At 36.2% G+C, this 19843-nt stretch overlaps 1 protein-coding gene across 2 annotated transcripts in view; it reads right to left on the bottom strand.

The window, feature by feature from the left end:
* GRID2 (glutamate ionotropic receptor delta type subunit 2) overlaps nt 1-19843 on the bottom strand; it is a 1483500-nt gene that overhangs the window by 379830 nt on the left and 1083827 nt on the right. The window lies entirely within an intron of this gene.

Below are 19843 nucleotides of genomic sequence, written 5' to 3'. Positions count from 1 at the left end.
GCAAAATCATGTGTATGGCTTTGGTATTTTCAAGTATTCACAGTACATTCAACAATATAATTTGCCTTTTTGGTCAGTGCTATCGATTTCCTTGGAATATTTTGGCAGCTGCCTTTTCCTTAAAGTCTTGCAGTGATTCACTGCTCTTTACAATCCAAATACTGGTTTAATTTTACATCTTCATGTAGTTCTCAGCTCTTATAATATCTAAATCTGAGAGCTCACAGTTTTAAAATCACTGCCTATAAGTCACAACACATAAAAACTGGTAACTCTCAATTCAGAAATAAGGAGGGAAAAAAAAAGAGATATTGTGACTTGAATTAGCAGATAACTCAAAAAGCAAAGCTGCAAAGAGAATCCCATAATGCGCATTTTGGGAAGAAATGTCATGCTATTAATTCTGATACTAGATCATGAGCTTTCACTTTGAGGAACCTATTCCATTTGCATGCTTTAAGAATATAACAATCCTTTAGTCATATTTGGAGACTGCTCTGATTGACTGAATGGTTTATAGGGGCACCTGGCTATTTGTGCTGCTTCCTCCTGAAGACTGATTTATTTCCTCGCATTTCATTTTGTTTGTGGCTTCCAAAGTTGGCAACACGATGGCAAGTCTCCTTCGTAAATAAAAGATTTAGGTGCTTCCTATTAAAACTCAGGCTTCTCTCTGAGTCCCCAAGAGGGGTTTAATTAAGAAACCTAAAATGTACACAATATATCTTAAGAGAAGGGATGTCACAATAAAAACAAAAAGCCAGCTTTTTCTGTATTAAAATAATTTGGAAAAGGCTGATAATTGTAGGTTTCAACTACAAAAACACATTAAATTCATGCAATGATATGTCATTCTTAGTTACCTAAAAAGTCTAATTAGAACTTAGATCTAATTAGCAGATCCAAATGTGCTGAAAGTCTAATTATCAGAGATATTGTAGTCCTCTTGCCCAATTTAGAACCTTACGGAATTTCTTTCGATCTTTTGTTCTCTTCTCAGGTCAACCAAAGTCTATGCTCAATTACATTCCTTGATGTGTGCTTTTGCTAGTAACTTTTTCAAGAAGATTTTATTTTCTTAGACTAAATACTGGTGAGAAAAGTGGTTTACAACGTTAAGTGAAGGGCTGTTACACTATCCACCTTTTGCAGTTCTATTCCTTAATTCTAAGCTTACTGAATAGCTTTTAGGACATCATGTTGTTCAAGGTAAATATGGCTAAGTTACTAAAGTAAATACAAGCATTTCTTTCTTTTTTTCTTTTTTTCTTTTTTTTTTTTGGTCTTCCTTGGTGAACCTACTGCTAGTTTGTCTAAATAAAAGACATCTTATTTATGCCAACTTGGCCATAGGATTTGGGTGTATTGACCAGTCAAATGTATACTAGTGGAATAACAATAAGGCTTGCTGAGCAGTCTGTCTGAACAATGCTCTGGACAAACATTTAAAAATATATAATTTCTGGCTTCTTAATTACATCTTCCTTTAATCATAACTAAATATAGTCAGTGGTTTAAAAATTTTAAGGCACTCAAACATTTGAGATTTTGAAATAACAATAAAAACATTTGTCTTCAGACCTGGGCAATAACTTACACACACATTTGTATACATATATAATGTGTGTGTGTATATATATATATATATGTATATATATATATATATAGTCTCTTCTCACTTAAAAAAAATATTCAGCCAAGTTCTTTCTCATATATATTACAAGACATCGTTTTCTCCTCTGCCTGATGATTTTTTTCGATTTCTATTTTCTCTCTCTCTTCTCTCCTTTTGCTTGCGATTTGACTCACGTGTCTTTTGATCATAGCACTTGTAAAGTTGTTTCTCTTCATTATAACAGCAGTTGGGATTTTAGGATTGGTAACACCTTTTACTTAATTCAGTTCTTCATATGTACAAACTCTAACACTTAAAGGTAGTTGAATATTAGCTACAGACACCAAGAGCTAGGAATTTCAGAAACTGAATTTGAGTTAGAATAAAGTTTAGGAAACAGTTTATCTGGAAAACTAGAAATAAAATATATCCACTTGTCACATGTCAAAATGGGACAAAACAAAGAAATCATTCAGAAGTTAAAATAATGCTTATTTCCTATATTGAATAGAACTAATTTTTTTTTTTTTTTGCAATTTTTGGAATAATTTCTAAGTGTTAGCCATGACACTGAGCTCTTTATACCTGATCTCATTTAGACCTCAAAATAACTTTATGAGAAGGTGTTATTATTATTTTTATATTATAAACATAGAAACTAAGGGCTTATCTAAAGTCACATAACTACTAAGAGATGAAACTAGGATTTAAACTAGTGCTTTTAAAAAGTCCAGATTTAGGATGCCTGGATGGTTCAGCCTTCAGCTCAGGCCCAGGTCATGACCTCCAGGTCCTGGGATTTAGCCCCTTACTGGGTTCCTTGCTTAGCAGGGAGTCTCCTTCTCCCTCTCCTTCTGCCCCTCCCCTGCTTGAGCACTCTCTCTCTCTCAGGTAAATAAATACAATCTTTAAAAAAATAAAAGTTTAGATTTAGTGGTTTCAATGCAGTGCAGTTTTATAGCTTATGAATTGTTTTTATAAATATAATCTATTTAAGGTAGGTAGAGAAAATACTATTCTTATATTTTAGTCAAAAAATTAAGGCTTAGAATTGTTAACTGGCTTCCTCAATATAACAGCTGGTGAATTCACATTCTGGCAATATAACTGAAAAGGCATATCATCATCATCATCATCATTTTTATCAAAGAAATTATAACATGTACATAATGCATAGTATACGTTAATCTTCTGGGGTCTTTACTTATATTAATTAATTTACTTCTCAAAACAATGCAATGAGAAAGGCAACATTATTATCTCCATTCAGCAGAAGGGAAAACTGAAGATTGAGAGGTTGTGCTCCTTCCACTGTGTTATCTTTTATCCACTTATCAGTCATGAGGTATTGAGTAGAATAAGGTAAGCAGCAGAAAAATGAAATGGACAAGAGATTCTCAAAAACATTTCTGGAAATCTCTATGTTGCATCACCAAATTACTAAAGATAAGTGTGGAACACATTTCATTTACCGAAAGGTCTGTTGATATTTCTCAAAATGTACACCAGAGATAAATGAGGAAATAAACAATAGCATTACATAGAGAAAATGCTGATTATTTTTCAAGTTTTAAGATTCCTTAATTTCTCTTCATAGCCACTCATCTCCCTGAGGTTCCTTTCAAGTTTTTTTGTTTGATTGTAATAGCTCCTTCCAATAATAAGCAATACAAATGAATTAGGTTGACACAAATTCAAAGTGAATTTGTATCTATAGTGGGTCATATTCCTTGCAGCGTAGAAAGATTGACACAGTGATTAAAAAAAAACAAAAACAAAGACAAAAAACAAAAAACAAAATCCTGGAAGAACTTAAATAAGTTCCAGTGTGAAGCTTATCTAACAACTTCCTTGGTTTCATTGTTAGAAATTCTATTAACTTGATTACTCTGGGTATGTGGAGAAGGTTGTTCTTGTCCGACTGTGTTTTTATTTTTGTTCCCCCCTCCCCTGCTTTTTTTAAACAATGAGGCCAGAGACTAATAAAGATAATGCACACAGACTCTTACTTATAACACTATGTAGTCAGCTGAGCACTTTCTAAGTTAAAAATAATAAAAGTAGCCCCTGCAGCACATGAGATTTACAGAAAGTCATACTGCGGATGGCAAAACAGGATTCAGTGTCTCCCATGGTCTGACAGTCTAGAGAAAATTTAGAAGGGATTAAAAAAATAAAGACCAATTCAATTTCCTTTCAATTACAGTATATCGATTTCCTGTAGCATTATCTGGTTATTGCTGAAAGTCGCTTTAAAATCTTAAAAATGCTTAATGCTTTAATTATCCCCTTCATTGGAGCTTTAGCGACCATAATCTTGTTGCTCTCTGTTAAAATCAATGTAGCATCTTGTGTTCAACAAAACGGTTGATGTATTTGCAAGAGGACAGTAATAGGTTCCTGACACGATGCATCATGCTGTGAGCAAAGGACCAAGTTTTAGATATTTACTCTTTTCTTCTCAATATTTCCTCTTTTCATTTGTTCATGGGCTTTAAAGGATGACATTTGACTAGGTTTTGCATCCTTATTTTTCCGGCAGTGTTACAATGTCAAAAAAGAGCTGGACTGTTCGACTTTAATTTTACGCTTAATAGTTACAGGCCTTAATCACAGGAGTCAAGAGAGCTCTTAATTGAATACCAAATGGAATTCCCTACATTTATTAGCTTGTATTCATATGGAACAAACGAAGCCTGGCTCCAGTACGGAAGCTCCAGCTGCAGGACCCAACGTATCAAGGCTGTGTGCTGCCTGCCCTTGCATTGCCTTTACTTGCTTTCCCAGCCTTTAAAGGAAAAAAGGGAACAATAAGCACAGGCAAAGTAGCTGGAAGCTACCCATTTAGAAATGCACAGCATTTATTTGGTAGGTATTACATCTATAATGGGATAGAAAGTGTAAAAAGAAATACATATGGCAGGTTGGCTCAGATACATGTTTTATAGAGTTAAACTGGGATGTTTCTTTTCTTTGATATGTACAGGAATGTAGTGTGTCATTAATCTCTCCAATAATAATTTTGTTGGTGATATTTCCACCTGTAAAACAGGTTCAATTTGTAAGATTTTCTCTCTAGGGGATGATTATTGCCTCCTCAGATTCTATTCCTACAGCTTGGTCATTACCGTGAAGTAGTAGATGTTCTTCAGATTATGTGAAATAGACTTAGCACTTGAGTTTCCTTTAGGAGAATAAATCTTTGGGGAAAAAAAAAATCAGAAAGAAATATCCCCTGATTCCACTGCTTACATTTCCCTGTATTGCTGCTGAAAACAAAATTTCTGCACCATGTAATGATGTACATATAAAATAAGAACTTAGCTGATTTCTGCAAATGAAGAATATAAACATGAGAAGCTATAGACATGAAAAAATAGCTTAAAGATATTTTATGCAGCTATAATAACTACTCACAGAATCACCTGGCATTTAATTGATTAATATTTTACCAGTGTTATAAGTTTTCCCTTCTTTTTTAATTCTTTTTGGTGTAAAATTACTGTTACACTATATTTAGAGGCAGTATATCATAGCGGCTAAAACCAGAAACTCTACAAACAGACTGCTTAGGTTCAAGCACCTACCCTACTCTGACACTTGCTGGGCATCTGTCATTGGGCCTCAGTTTTCTCACCTCTCAAATGGTCATAATTAAAGTGACTTCCTCACAGGGTTGGTGGGATTATTAACTGACTTCATATATGTCAAGTATTTAGAAGTGTTCCCGGAACATAAAGACTAAAGAAGTGTTAATTATCATTCCTGTAAAATCAGCCCTCATTTTTCTAGCTCAGCCTCATTGTTTGGAGTTCCTTTCTAGTTTCAGTGAGGAAGCATACCTCTAAAGCTGTGGTTCTCAACTTCGGCTGCATATTAGAATCACCTGAAGATTTTAAAAACTTCTGATATATCAGCACAAACCCAGAACAATTAAAGTCCAAATCTCCAGAGATGGGATCCAGGCATCGGTATGATTTATGGCTCTCCAGGTGATTTCAACCTCTAGCTAAGATTGAGAAATCCTGCACTAAAACTTGCTTTAACACCCAGGGAATGCAGTCTCATAGAAGGCCTACTTATCTCATTGACTGAAGGCATCGTTTTTACTGGCTTCCTTTACACAAGCTAACTAGGGACACTTTCTCAAAAAACAAGCAATTTTATTTTTCTTGTTCTAGATAAAAGGAGGTTATTAACTCTGTGAAGTCAGAATGATGTCTACCTTGTCTACTGTTGTACTCCTAGTCCTTATCACAGTATTGATATATTAGAACATGGTAGGTCCCAATAAACATCTGATAAATTAATGCATTCATTAAAACTCCTATTATCCTCTTTCTTCTCCTTCTTTTTCTCTTACTTCTTTTTTTTCATTTTTCTGTTTCTCTAGTTCAAACTGAATGAAAAAGCAAAACATCCCCTGAGATCGTATCCTGGTATCATACCGTGCTGTTGCCAATTTTATAAATTCTTCTGGGTGATTCCCTTCACTCAAATTCTACTAGCTTTCCTTTTTTTTTTTTGATCAGATTTTTTTTCTAATAATATTTTAGCATTAAAACCTGATAAAACTTGCTGGATTTTCTTCTCTTTCATTCTTTGCTATCTCTCGATGTTTTAAAACCACATTAGAATTCTTTCTTTTCTTGTCCATTACATAATTAACCACTTAAAGTCAGGGGTACCATCTTTATCATCTTTTTTTTTTTTAATTTTATTTATTTATTTGACAGAGAGTGAGAGAGAACACAAGCAGGCAGAGCAGCAGGCAGAGGGAGAGGGAGAAGCAGTCACCTTGCCAAGAAGGAGCCCGACATGGGGTTTGATCCCAGGACCCCGGGATCATGACCTGAGCCGAAGGCAGTTGCCTAACCAACTGAGCCACCCAGGCACCCCTCTTTATCACCTTTTTGTGCCCAGTGCCTAGTACAGTGTTTTACATAAGTAAAACATTTATTTTTTTTGAATTTACAAAGTTAAGGTACACTTAAGTTTAATGTAAAGCATTTCTATTGTATTGTAGATCTTTGTTGCCAAACAATCTAAAATCTGAAGTCTGGACATCTTTATATATTATACTATCTCTCCAATATTTATGCTTAGATAGCTCAAAGTCACCTCAAATATCTAGAAATTAAACTCCGGGCACCTCGGTGTTTCGGTCCATTAAATGTCTGCCTTCATCTCAGGTCATGATCCCAGTGTCCTGGGTTAGAGCCCCGCCTTGAGCTCCCTGCTCATTGGAAAGCCTGTTTCTCCCTCTCTTGCTGTTCCCCTGCTTGTGCTTTCTCTCTCTCTGTCAAATGAATAAATACAATCTTAAAAAATAATATTAATAAAAGATTAAACTCATAATCTACCCCCACCATCCATCCTTCCACTAGCTAAAAACTAACAAATCTGTTTTACAACCACACATATCTCATCCATTGCCAGTCTGCCAATTTCCATTCCAAAAACACACTCCTGAATCCATTTAGCTCCATCTTCTTGCCACCACCCTCGTCCAAGTTAACTCCATTGCTTCTCTTTTACAATCCTCCCTCTGTGTTGTAACATAAATATAAATTTAGATATGACGCCCTCTGTCTAAAATCTTTACATAGTCTTCCATCATTATCAAGAGAAAAACCAAACTTCTAATGTGGCCAACCAAGGTCTGTGTGACTTGTCACATTTTACATTCACAATCTCAGGTCATACCACATTCTCTCTCAGTGTTTGAAAGCCAGCCGTATTCATTTTTTTTTAATAAAGATTTTATTTATTTATTTGACAGACAGAGATCACAAGTAGGCAGAGAGGCAAGCAGAGAGAGAGGGGGAGGCAGGCTCCCTGCTGAGCAGAGAGCCTGATGTGGGGCTCGATCCCAGTATCCTTGTATCATGACCAGAGCCAAAGGCAGAGGTGTTAACCCACTGAGCCACCCAGGCAGCCCCGCTGTATTTGTTTTCTTTCAGTTTCTTGAGTTAGACATAATCCTCCTGCCTTAAGGATTTAAACATTATTTCTCAAATATTAAAGTATATCAGAACTACTTGGGAGTAAAAACCAAAACAAACAAAAACAATGCCACAGCTATATGCCATGAAAATTAAATCAGAATTTCTGGGCATGAAATCCAGACACTTGTATTTTTTAAAGTTTCCAAGATGGGGCACCTGGGTGTCTCAGTTGGTTAGGTGGGTGACTGACTTTTGGTTTCAGCTCAAGTCTTAATCTCAGGGTTGGGATATTGAGGCCCATGGCATTGGACTCTGCACTTACTGGAGAGTCTGCTTGGGGATGCCTCTCTTTCCCTCTCCCTCTGCGTCCCCCACTTCCACATGGGTGCATGCTCTCTCTCTCTCAAATAAGTAAATAAATCTTAAAAAAAAGTTTCCAAGGTGATTGTGAAGTGTAGCCAAATTTGAGAAACAAAGGTTTTGATAATATAGCTTTCTTTGATTGGAAAAATCTAGACACCTGACATTCTTCAATGACTTACTGAATTCACTCTTACTCATCTTTTAGATCTCAATGTAAACCTCTATAGGTTAGTATAAATCTTCCCGGACTACCTGTCTCCATCTCCCAGGTTAGCTCTGGTTGCTCCAATGTAGTATCATGTTCCTCTCCTTCAAAGATTAACATTTATTGTACTAATTATCTGTAAGTTTCCATTAAGTCAGGAAAAATTACTATTTTTGTCTCCCCACTACCTTCTTAAATACATAATTCCTGGCACGAAGTGGGACTTCCATTCTTATTGACTACTAAAACAAATTTAGATGATTTTTAAACAGGAAGCTTCATACATCTTGCAGTGATTGTTGATTATTTTTAAAACAATGCCTTAAATGAGGATCTCAGTGGATAGCCAAGATGTTATGCTGGCAGCTACTGAATTTTTGTTTGTTTTTTTTGAAATGTAGATTTGCAACTTTCATTCTTCCTGAGTACAGAAAAGATAAACTTTATATAATAAGATCAAGGAATGTTTTTCAGAAGCCTTCCATATGAGGAATGATATTTTTTTCCCTAACCATGTAGGGAAAAAAATATGTTGTTACATTAGTCCTATCATTTGAAAAATATATAACAACAACAACAATAAGAGTAAATCATAACCTATGATGGGTATTTCTTATATTTGAAGACTCATTTTAGGACATGTACCTATACTATCTCACTAAAAGGAGAACCAAAAATTATCCATGAAATATGAAGTGTTGAAACTTCAGAGGAAAAAAATATGCAAAACAATGCAAAATACTCTTGAAGAGTACAGCCCCTGGCCAAATATCTATGAATGATGTTTTAGGCCTGAATATAGCCAATTAGGATGGCTTCACCTAGCAGGCCTCTTGAAGGGAGTTGTAGTCAAGAACTCAGGTAACCTCTGGCTGGCCACATTTTTAGGCAGTATTTGCCTGCTTAGCCCAGGAGCCTCCCTTCAGAGGCCTCTCTATCTGCACCTTGGCCTGAAACCTTTCCCCAGAAGTCTCTGCTGAGAACATCCTGGTTGAAGGAAGGGAGAGCCTTGAAGACACTTTCTTGTGTTCTGACTTAATACTTTTCCTTTCCTAGCCCTCCCCTTCTTCTGTTCCTCCTCCTCACCCCTACACTGGTCCAAAAACTGGAGGAGCCTCAGGGTCTGCTCCAACAGTGAGACAATTCCCCCATGTATGCTGATACACCTGACTCTCACCTCGTCATTCTGTATGAAAAGAAGGGACACTGAGGGAGCCAGCAACGTCTTTCCAACTTGTTTCTCCTAAGTGATTAAAGGCTTAACTGACATTCATTTTGACTTGTTTTAATTGACTGCTCCCATACACAGCAGCTCAGCTCTCTCCTGTTTAGCCCTAATGGTTCTTACTCTGTAATGACAGTTCACATATACTGAAGACTTCCTATGAGGCAGGTATTATACCAAAGCCCTGGATATTATGTAATTTACTGGTTTTTTTTTTTTTTGCTATAATCCTATTAGGTGGATACTATTAATTACCCTAATTTTAACATATGAGGAAATTGAGGATTAGAAAACTTATTGACCTGTTCCAGATTACTAAGCACAGAAGTGAAATAATTAGGATTTGAACCCAGGCAGTTTAACACCAGAAACCATTAGGTGATTCTGACCTCAATCAATAGGATAATTTTCCAGAGGAGAATGGAACAAAGGGCACATGGACGTTCTAATAGTGTTTGAGTGCTCATTTCCTAGGAGTAGTTCTATTTGTGTTTTGGGGTCCTTGAAAAACTAAAATTTATTTGCATAACCCCCCTTCTTCTTTTTTTTTTTTTTTTTTTTTTTTTGCCTCAACTATTCAGGTTGGGTTTCTGTCACATGGAACCAAAAGATTTATAGATAATTACATGGAAGTTGTGCTAGGTTTTGTGAATGCATTCTATAACTACATCAAAGTTAGAAAAGGAAGACATTTTTTAAGAAGTGGGCAAAAAGTAAAGAATGTTGGACTGGGCATTTGACTAGTTTTTATTTCAACTAAGGGATTGATGCAAATAAATTCTAAATTCTTTTCTTACCACTATTAGTGATTAGGTCTATTTTATGTATGGTTTCTTATAATATGAGCAAATCGACCTCCAATGCATACAAAGCCAACAAGGATTACTAATATTGATAAAGGGAAATTCATGGAATCCTTTTTATTGCCCTATTCAACTACAAGTTCCACAGAGGTGGGGGTTATTGCTTGTTTTGTTTACTAATGGATGCCAAGCACCTATACAGTTCACAAATAATAAATATTTGTTGAATGAATGAATGGGTATTATTTTTCTCAAAAAGTAAATCAAATTTCAGTTGCCTAGAGTACTTTGTGGCATGTGGGTTTCAACTCAAGGTAAGAAATAAATCAGCTAATTCTCATCAAATCCTGTCTAGCTTTGTGATTTTATGATTATTTAATATGACTGGATTCATACCAAGAGTCATTCCTGTGATGATCCAGAGAGGATTACTCATTCAAATTTTCCAAATAACTCTTGCCATAAACAGTACAATCAGCCATTGCAATCAGTTGATCCGATGCTAAGGCTGACATGATACTATTGTCTAGGTCACTGTGTAATTCTTCCTTTCTGTCTCCTTCTTTATCAGATGCCTGTGCTTAGGCTCAAAAATGAGGATGGAGTGCTGGGGTTTCATGGATAACTGTGAATCATTAAATGATTGGCTATGCCTCTGAGCATTCTTGCCAGCTTTGAAAATAAGTTTTATTTCATTGCAAAATATTGCAAACATTTATGCAATTGAGGCTCCCATAAATCAGGCATGTTTAGAAATGCTAGCAGACTTCAAAAAATGAGTTCTTTATGGCTTTACATGTTTTTCTAATTACCCTTTTAAAATTAATGATCCTAAATACTTTCCCCATATATGCTTCCACTAGCAAATATTCGTTATAATCACACACACATGATAAGCATGAAGAATAGCAGGGGATTTGGAAAAGGTTAGGACTAACTGATCACAATAACCTGCAAGAGATTTAGCAATAAATAATCTAGTGGACATTGATGCAATAGTGTGCATAGTTTAAATTCATTATTTTTCCATCACTCAGCATTTATAATCAAGAAGACATTTATTAAATACCTGCTGTCCTAGTGTTATGGGATACAAGGATGCATAGAACATCGTCTTTTACCTCCAAGAATTTATCTTTTTGAAGTGACAAAGCAGAAAAATTTTATAAAGAAAAAAACACAACACATTCCCCTAGGCAGTATGTTACTAATTCCTAAAAGACTGGCATAAATAAATAGTAAGTACTCAATATTTAAAGAATGGAGATATCCGTGAGAAAGGATCAAATCTCATCAAAGAAAATGATAGAAAAAGTGGACGATTGTGTAGTAGTCGGTCTTCAAAATGGCCACAGATATTTCCTCCTCTCCTGTGAATGGGTACCAATCTTTCATCAAGAGGGAGAGTCTTTTCCCCCTCTCCTTGAATCTGGGTTAGCTCTGTGACTTACTTTTATCAATAGAATTAGGCAGAGGAAATGATATATGATTTCTGGGCTTGGGACTTAAAAGATCTTGTAGCTTTCATTTGCTCATTTTTGGAAGCCAACAATCAAGTTAAAAAAAATAGTAGGCTAAAAAAAAAAAAACCAAGGAGGCTAGAAGACTGAATAATGAGAGACTATGTGGAAAGAAAAAGGAGTCATATGAAAGAAAACTATGGGATTTTAACCAAGAGCCAGCACCAATTTCCAAGACATGTGAGTGATACCATCTTGAATCCTTTTGATCCCAAATGAGCTATCCCAGTTAACACCAAGTGGAGCAGGGGTGATCCATCTCTATTGAGTCTTGCCAGAATACCAGACCTACTGAATCTCTAAAAATAAAAGTTTTTGTTTTAAGCCAGTAAATTTCAGGGTTTTTTGTTATGCAGTAATAAATAATTGAAACACATGGCTTAGGGATAGTTAATGGTCATCTTTCCTTCTGAAATTAACTAGAAACCTAAGGCTCCTAGAATTCATTAGGAAGTTGTACATATATGAGAGATATGCTTTCCTTTTTCCAATACTTTCCTTTTTATCTTAAAGCTTTAAAAAAAAAAAAAAAGCTTTTCTATTGTAATTCAGATAGGCATTTCTGTATGCACTTTCATCTTTTGGGACCTGACTGAAATACTTTCAAAATTATCTGTACTTTGGAAAATAAGGCATATTAGATCATGATTTGTTTTCTATGGCTGCTGTAACAACCAAAAACTCAATAGATTAAAAGAACAGAAATTTGTTTTCTCACAGTTTCAGAGGACAGATCTGAAATCAAAGTGTTGGCAGGGTCATGCTCTCTTGAAAGACTCAAGGGAGAAAATTTCCTTGCTTCTTCCAGCTTCTTGTGGCTCCATGCATTCCTTGGCTCTTGGTTAACTGTGAACTCTGCCTCTGTCCTCACATGGCCATCTCCTCTTTTCCATTCTATCAAATCTTTACCTTCCTCCATAAGAATATTTATCATTGGACTTATGGCTCACCTGGGTAATCCATGAGAATATCATCTCAAAATCCTTATTTTAATTATATTTGCAAGGACCTTTTTCCCAAATAAGACACATTGACAGGTCCCAGGGATTAATCTGTGAATAAATTTGTTCTTTGTTTTGTTTCATTTGGGTGGGGTGGGGAGGGGGGTTGAATTCAAATCATTACAGATCACAATGCATAAATTATCATTTTAGGATAAAACATTTTATCAAGCCATTTTAGTTAAAACACAATCTCTTTGAGGAAAAGAAGTAGTTTTATGAGATCCATATCCACTGGGGACAATTGATTTTTCTGTATATATTGATTAATTTAAATTTCCTCAAATTAGAACTGAAAAAGCACTTGCCACACAGTAATGAGCTTGCTCTTGCTGCATCTCTCAGTTTAATCTTCTGTGGTACTTATTATCTGGGGCATTTATTCTAGGTTTTAGTCACTCACTTGCCTAATCCCCCCAGTAGAATTTTGAGCTCCCTGATGGCTAGAATCATCTTTTTATTCATTATAATATCTCCAGCACATTTTTATCACTAACATATAATAGATAAGCAATAAATGGTTGTGATCTAAAATATCTGTCTTTTTTTATTCTCAATACATCGTCCTTGGTTTAATGGACGTATGAGTGCACTTACATTATCCCTCAGATATATCTGGATGCATTTCAGGTATACCTTTTTATTTGCTATGAAGAAAAGTAGTAGGAAGAGAACTCTCACTTCTTTAATCCAATCTATGTTTGGCTTTCTAAGGCCAACTGTAGAAATTAGAGACTGTGCGTGATTACCAATCAGACAAAGATCCTAAAATCAGAATGAGTAAAATCAGAATGGGTGAAAGTGTGCCCACTTCAAATATTTTCAAATAACTTCTACAATCTGTATTGTTTTGTTTGTTTTAAGGATTTTATTTATTTATCTGATAGAGGGAGAGAAAACATGCGCAAGAGAGATAGTGAGAGAGGGAACACAAGCAGGGCAAGTGGGAGAGGGAGAAGAAGACTTCCTGCTGTGCATGGAGCCCAAAGCCCATTTTGGGGCTCAATCGCAGGATCCTGGGATCATGACCTGAGCTGAAGGCAGATGCTTAACAACAGAGCCACTCAGGCACTACTACAATCTGCATTTTCATCAGTATTTTAATTTAGTCAACATTTTGGTTGATCCTTAATTCTTTTATATTTAAATATATAATTTGCCTTATTTATAAATGCTAGTAAAAAAAATAAACTCTTAATGAAAGATGGTCATCTGTTGTATACAATAAAATCTTACTACAAAAACATACTTTCCATTGTTTTGCCTACTATATCCACTGTGTGAAGCATATGGATTTCTTAAGATATCTTTCCTTAATGTAAAGTATCAATAAGCAGGCATCATTCTTATCTTACCAATAATAATTCAGATCATTGGCTACTGAAAATGAAATCATTAATCAGTCTTGACTTTCCATATATAGTAGGAATTATTCAGTGGGTAATAGAGGAAGTCTTGTAAAGGGATGTTCTGTCCAACTGAGATATAATTTTCAGCTGGGAATTTTCTCAAGAAGTTATCTTAATGAATGGTAACCTTTCTCCAAAGTCACAGCAGAATAGAGCACCAGATGCACAAAGGCTACAAGCCAAAGAATAAAGAAACAAATTCAAAATAGACACTTGGGTTGTATCAGAAAATTTTAAATAAAAATTCAGAATATAGACAAAACCTTAAACCACTCTCTTAGCCATATATTTCTGAGAAGTATTTCTAGGTCCTTAATAAAAATCTGTTAAAAATCAATACCAAGAGGAAGGAGTAAGATGGCAGAAGAGTAGGAGACTGAGATATCATCAGGTCCCAGGAGTTCAGCTAGATAGTTATCAAACCATTCTGAACACCTACAAACTCAACAGGAGATAGAAGAGAAGAAGAGCAGCAATTTTAGTGACAGAAAATCCACCACCTTCCAGAAGGTAGGACGCATGGAGAAGCGAATCCAAAGCAATGGGAAGATAGACCACAGGGCCAGCTCCCAACAAGTGAGAGAGCACCAGAGCACAAAACTGGAACTTTTAGAAGTCTGCTCCGCTGAGGGACATCACACCAGAGGCTAAGTGGGGGATAGAGCCCTTGAGGGGACAGTGTGGTCTTAGGACCCATGGGGACACAAAAAGACCAGGGGTATCTGAGTGTGACAGACCTCCCAGGAATTGGAGCAGGGAAGCTGGCTACAGAGATAGAGTCGAGGAGGGGGATCTATCTCAGAATAACCTTAAACCATGCTCCAAGGCACAGTTGGGCCACTGCTTTTCAAGCAGGTACCCAATAAGCAGCAGATCTGGGGAGACCCCCCTCCTTCCTCTTCTGGGAAAAGCAGCAGGGAAGCATATTGCAGGAATCTGCTGGGTTTGGAGACTCCAAACAGGGCCATGTACGAGAGATAGAACCAAATGCTGGGTCACAGGCTGGGTGAACTCAGAGTGGAGCCAGAGATCAGAGAGATAGAAGGGATTGACTGCTTTTCTCTGATAGCACATTGAGGAGTGGGGCCCCATGCTCTCAGCTTCTCTGGGCCAGAGATTGGGAGGCCGCCATCTTCATTCTCCTCCTCCAAAGCTGAACAGAAAGCATTCAGGGAACAAAAGCTACCTAGAGTAAACCTGAGCAGATTACTTAGCCTGGCCTCTGGCAAGGGTTGTGCAGTTCTACCTCAGGCAAAGACATTTGAGAATCACTATATCATGCCCCTCTCCCAGAAGATCAGCAAGAACATCCAGCAAAGACCAAGTTCACCCATCAATGAGAACTACGGAACTCCAGAGCTAGGGGAAAGCAACACATAGAATTCATGGTTTCTTCCCCATGATCCTTTAGTCTTCCAAAGTTAAATTTTTTTAATTTTATTTTTTCTTATTCTACTTGAAAAAAATTTTCCTCTTTCCTATTTTAATATTCTTAACGATTTTATCTTATCAATACCTTTTTAAATTTTTTTAAAATTTTCATTGTTATAGTCATATTTCATCCTTTCATTGTATTTAACCTTATTTCTTATATACATATAGGTTTTCTTTTTTCTTTAAAATTTTGGGACACAATTTCTTCTAATAGATCAAATTTACCCTAAATCTAGTGCATAGCATTGTTCTAGTCTCCTAGCTGATCACATTCTTTCCTCTTTTGCTTTTTTTTTTCAGCCAACCTCCTACTGTATCAATTCCTTTTTTAGAATCTTTTAAAATTTTCATCTTTACAGTCCCTTCATCATGTTTACCCTTATTTTTGTATATTTATAAGTTTTTCTTTCTTTAAAATTTTCAAGGTAGTTTCTTCTAATAGACAAAAATACACCCAAAATCAAGCTCTCCTCTATTCACCAATCTAATATATATATATATATATATATATATATATATATATATATCTTTTTTTTCTTTTTTCCCCCCAGTTTTGGGTCTCTTCTGATTTGGTTAGTGTATATTTTTCTGGGGTTGTTGCTACCATTTTAGTATTTTGTTCTCTCATTCATCTATTCTTATTTGGATGAAATGACAAGGCAGAAAAACTCACCACAGAAAAAAAGAACAAGAGGCAGTACTGATGGCTAGGGACCTAATGAATCTGGACATTAGTAATATGTCAGAACTAGAGTTCAGAATGATGATTATCAAGTAGCTAGCTGGGCTCAAAGAAAGCATGGAAGATATTAGAGAATCCCCTTCTGGATAAATAAAATCCTTTTCTGGAGAAATAAAAGAACTGAAATCTATACAAGATGAAATTAAAAAAGCTATTAATGAGGAGCAATAAAAAAATGGAGTTTCTTATTGCTAGGATAAGTGATACAGAAGAGAGAATTAGTTATATAGAAAACCAAATGATAAAGAATAAAGAAGCTGAGCAAAAGAGAGACAAACAACTGCTGGACTAAGAGGGGAGAATTCAAGAGATAAGTGATACCATAATATGAAACAATATTGGAATAATTGGGGTCCCAGGAGAAGAAGAAAGAGACAGAGGGACAGAAAGTATATTGGAGCAAATGATAACAGAGATTTCCCTAATTTGGCAAAGGGAACAAGCATCAAAATCCAGGAGGCACAGAGAACCCATCTCAGATCAATAAAAATTAGTCCACCCTCTGTCATCTAATAGTAAAACTTACAAGTATCAGTGACAAAGAGAAAATCCTGAAAGGAGCTCGGGACAAGAAGTCTGTAACATACAACAGTAGAAATATTAGATTGGCAGCAGACCTATCCACAGAGATCTGGCAGGCCTGAAAGGACTGACATGATATATTCAGAGCACTAAATGAGAAATATGCAGCCAAAAATACTATATCCAGCTAGGCTGCCACTGAAAATAGAAGGAGAAATAAAAAGTTTCCAGGACAACAAAAACTAGAAGAATATGCCAACACCAAACCAGCCCTACAGGAAATATTGAAATGGGTCCTCTAAGCAAAGAGAGAGCCTATAAGTAATATACCAGAAAGGAACAGAGACAATATACAGTAACAGTCACCTTATAGGCAGTCCAAGGGCACTATATTCATATCTTCCAATAGTTACCCTCAATGTAAATGGGCTAAATGCCCCAATCAAAAGACACAGGGTATCAGAATGGATCAAAAAACAAGACCCATCAATATGCTGTCTGTAAGAAACTCATTTTAGACCCAAAGACACCTCCAGATTTAAAGTGAGGGGTTGGAAAACAATTTGCCATGCTAATGGACCTCAAAAGAAAGCTGGGGTGGCAATCCTATATCAGATAAATTAGATTTTAAGCCAAAGATTATAACAAGAGATGATGAAGGACATTATATCATACTTAAAGGGTTTGTCCAACAAGAAGATCTAACAATTTTAAATATCTATGGCTCTCACATGGGAGCAGTCAATTATATAAAACAATTAATAGCAAAAATCAAAGAAACACATCAACAATAATACAATAATAGTAAGGGACTTACACACCCTACTCTTACTGAAATGGACAGATCATCCAAGCAAAAGATCAACAAGGAAATAAAGGCTTTAATTTAATTGCCCCTAAAACCATAAGATATCTAGGAATAAACGTAACCAAAAAGACAATGAATCTGTACTCAGAAAACTATAAAGTACTCATGAAAGAAATTGAGGAAGATACAAAGAAATGAAAAAACAATCCATGCTCTTGGATTAGAAGAACAAATGTTTAGAAAATATCTATGCTACCTAAAGCAATCTACACATTTAATGCAATTCCTACCAAAATATCATCAATTTTTTTTCAAAGAAATGAAACAAATAATCCTAAATTTTTTAAAAAATATTTATTTATTTATTTATTTGACAGACAGATTACAAATAGGCAGAGAGGCAGGAAGAGAGAGAGAGGAGGAAGCCGGCTCCCCGCTAAGCAGAGAGCCCGACACGGGGCTCGATCCCAGAACCCCGGGACCATGACCTGACCCAAAGGCAGAGGCTTTAACCCACTGAGCCACCCAGGTGCCCCAATAATACTAAAATTTATATAGAACCAGAAAAGACCCCGAATATTCAAAGGAATGTTGAAAAAGGAAGTCAACGGTGGTGGCATCACATTTCCAGACTTCAAGCTCTATTACAAAGCTCTCATCATCAAGACAGTATGGTACTGGCACAAAAACAGACACATAGATCAGTGGAACAGAACAGAGAGCCCAGAAATGGACCCTGAACTCTATGGTCAACTAATCTTTGACATAGCAGGAAAGAATGTCCAGTGGAAAACAGACAATAAATTGTTCTAGGAAATTTGGACAGCCACATGCAGAAGGATGAAACTGTAACATTTTCTTATGGCACACACAAAAATAGACTCAAAATGGATGAAAGGCCTCAATGTCAGACAAGAATCCATAAAATCCTTGAGGAAAACACAGACAGCAACCTCTTAAACCTCAGCACAGTAGCTTCTCCCTAGAAACATCTCCAAAGGCAAGGGAAGGATGGGCAAAACAAACTATTGGGACTTTATCAAGATCAAACCTTTTCATAGCAAAGGACACAGTCAACAAAACCAAAAGACAACTGACAGAATGGGAGAAGATATTTGCAAATGATATATTAGATAAAGGGCTAGTATCCAAAATCTATAAAGAATTTATCAAACTCAACACCCAAAGAACAAACAATCCAATCAAGAAATGGGCAGAAGACATGAACAGACATTTTGGCAAAGGAGACATCCAGATGGCCAACAGACACATGAAAAAGTGCACCACATCACTTGGCATCAGGGAAATACAAATCAAAACCACAATGAGATACCACCTCAAACCAGTCATAAAGGCTAAAATTAACAAGTCAGGAAAAGACAGATGCTGGTGAGAATTTGGAGAAAGGAGAACCCTCTGCACTGTTGGTGGAAATGGAAGCTGGTGCAGTCACTCTGGAATATAGTATGGAGGTTCCTCAGAAAGTTGAAAATAGAGCTACCATACGACCCAGCAATTGCACTACAAGGTATTTACCCTAAAGTTACAAATATAGTGATCCGAAGGGGCATGTGCACCTGAATGTTTATAGCAGTAATATCCGCAATAGCTAAACTACGGAAAGAACCAAGATGTCCAATAATAGAAGAATGGATAAAGAAGAAGTGGTACACACACACACACACACACACACACACACACACACACAATGGAATACTTTGCAGCTATCAAAAGAAATGAAATCTTGCCATTTGCAATGACATGGATGGAACTAAATGGTATCATGTTAAGTGAAATAAGTTAGTCAGAGAAAGACAATTATCATATGATCTCTCTGATATGAGGAATTTGAAAGGCAGGGCAGGGGGTCATGGGGTAGGGAGGGAAAAAATGAAATAAGATGGGATCAGGAGGTAGAGAAACCATGAGGCTCTTAGTCTCACAAAATAACCTGAGGGTTGCTGGGGAGTGAGTGGGTAGGGATAGGGTGGCTGGGTTATGGACATTGGGGAGGGTATATGCTATGGCAAATGCTACGAAATGTAAGGCTAATGATTCACAGACCCGTACTCTGGGGAAAATAATTATTATATGTTAATTAAAAAAATACACTGTTGAGATAAGCCTTAAAAAAATCAATACCTGAATCCCATCATATGTTTGTAAATTTTGTGATCCATATAATAAAATATATGGGATTTCATTGTAATTGTGGCTTAATTCATTAATGATTCCCTTTACTAAATTA

This window comes from Mustela putorius, unplaced genomic scaffold (genome assembly GCF_011764305.1).
Source record: "Mustela putorius furo isolate JIRA1106 unplaced genomic scaffold, ASM1176430v1.1 tig00003871_pilon_pilon_pilon, whole genome shotgun sequence".
Classification (NCBI taxonomy): domain Eukaryota; kingdom Metazoa; phylum Chordata; class Mammalia; order Carnivora; family Mustelidae; genus Mustela; species Mustela putorius.
Note: the sequence above shows the minus strand (reverse complement) of the source record. Positions and strands in the feature narration are given on the sequence as shown.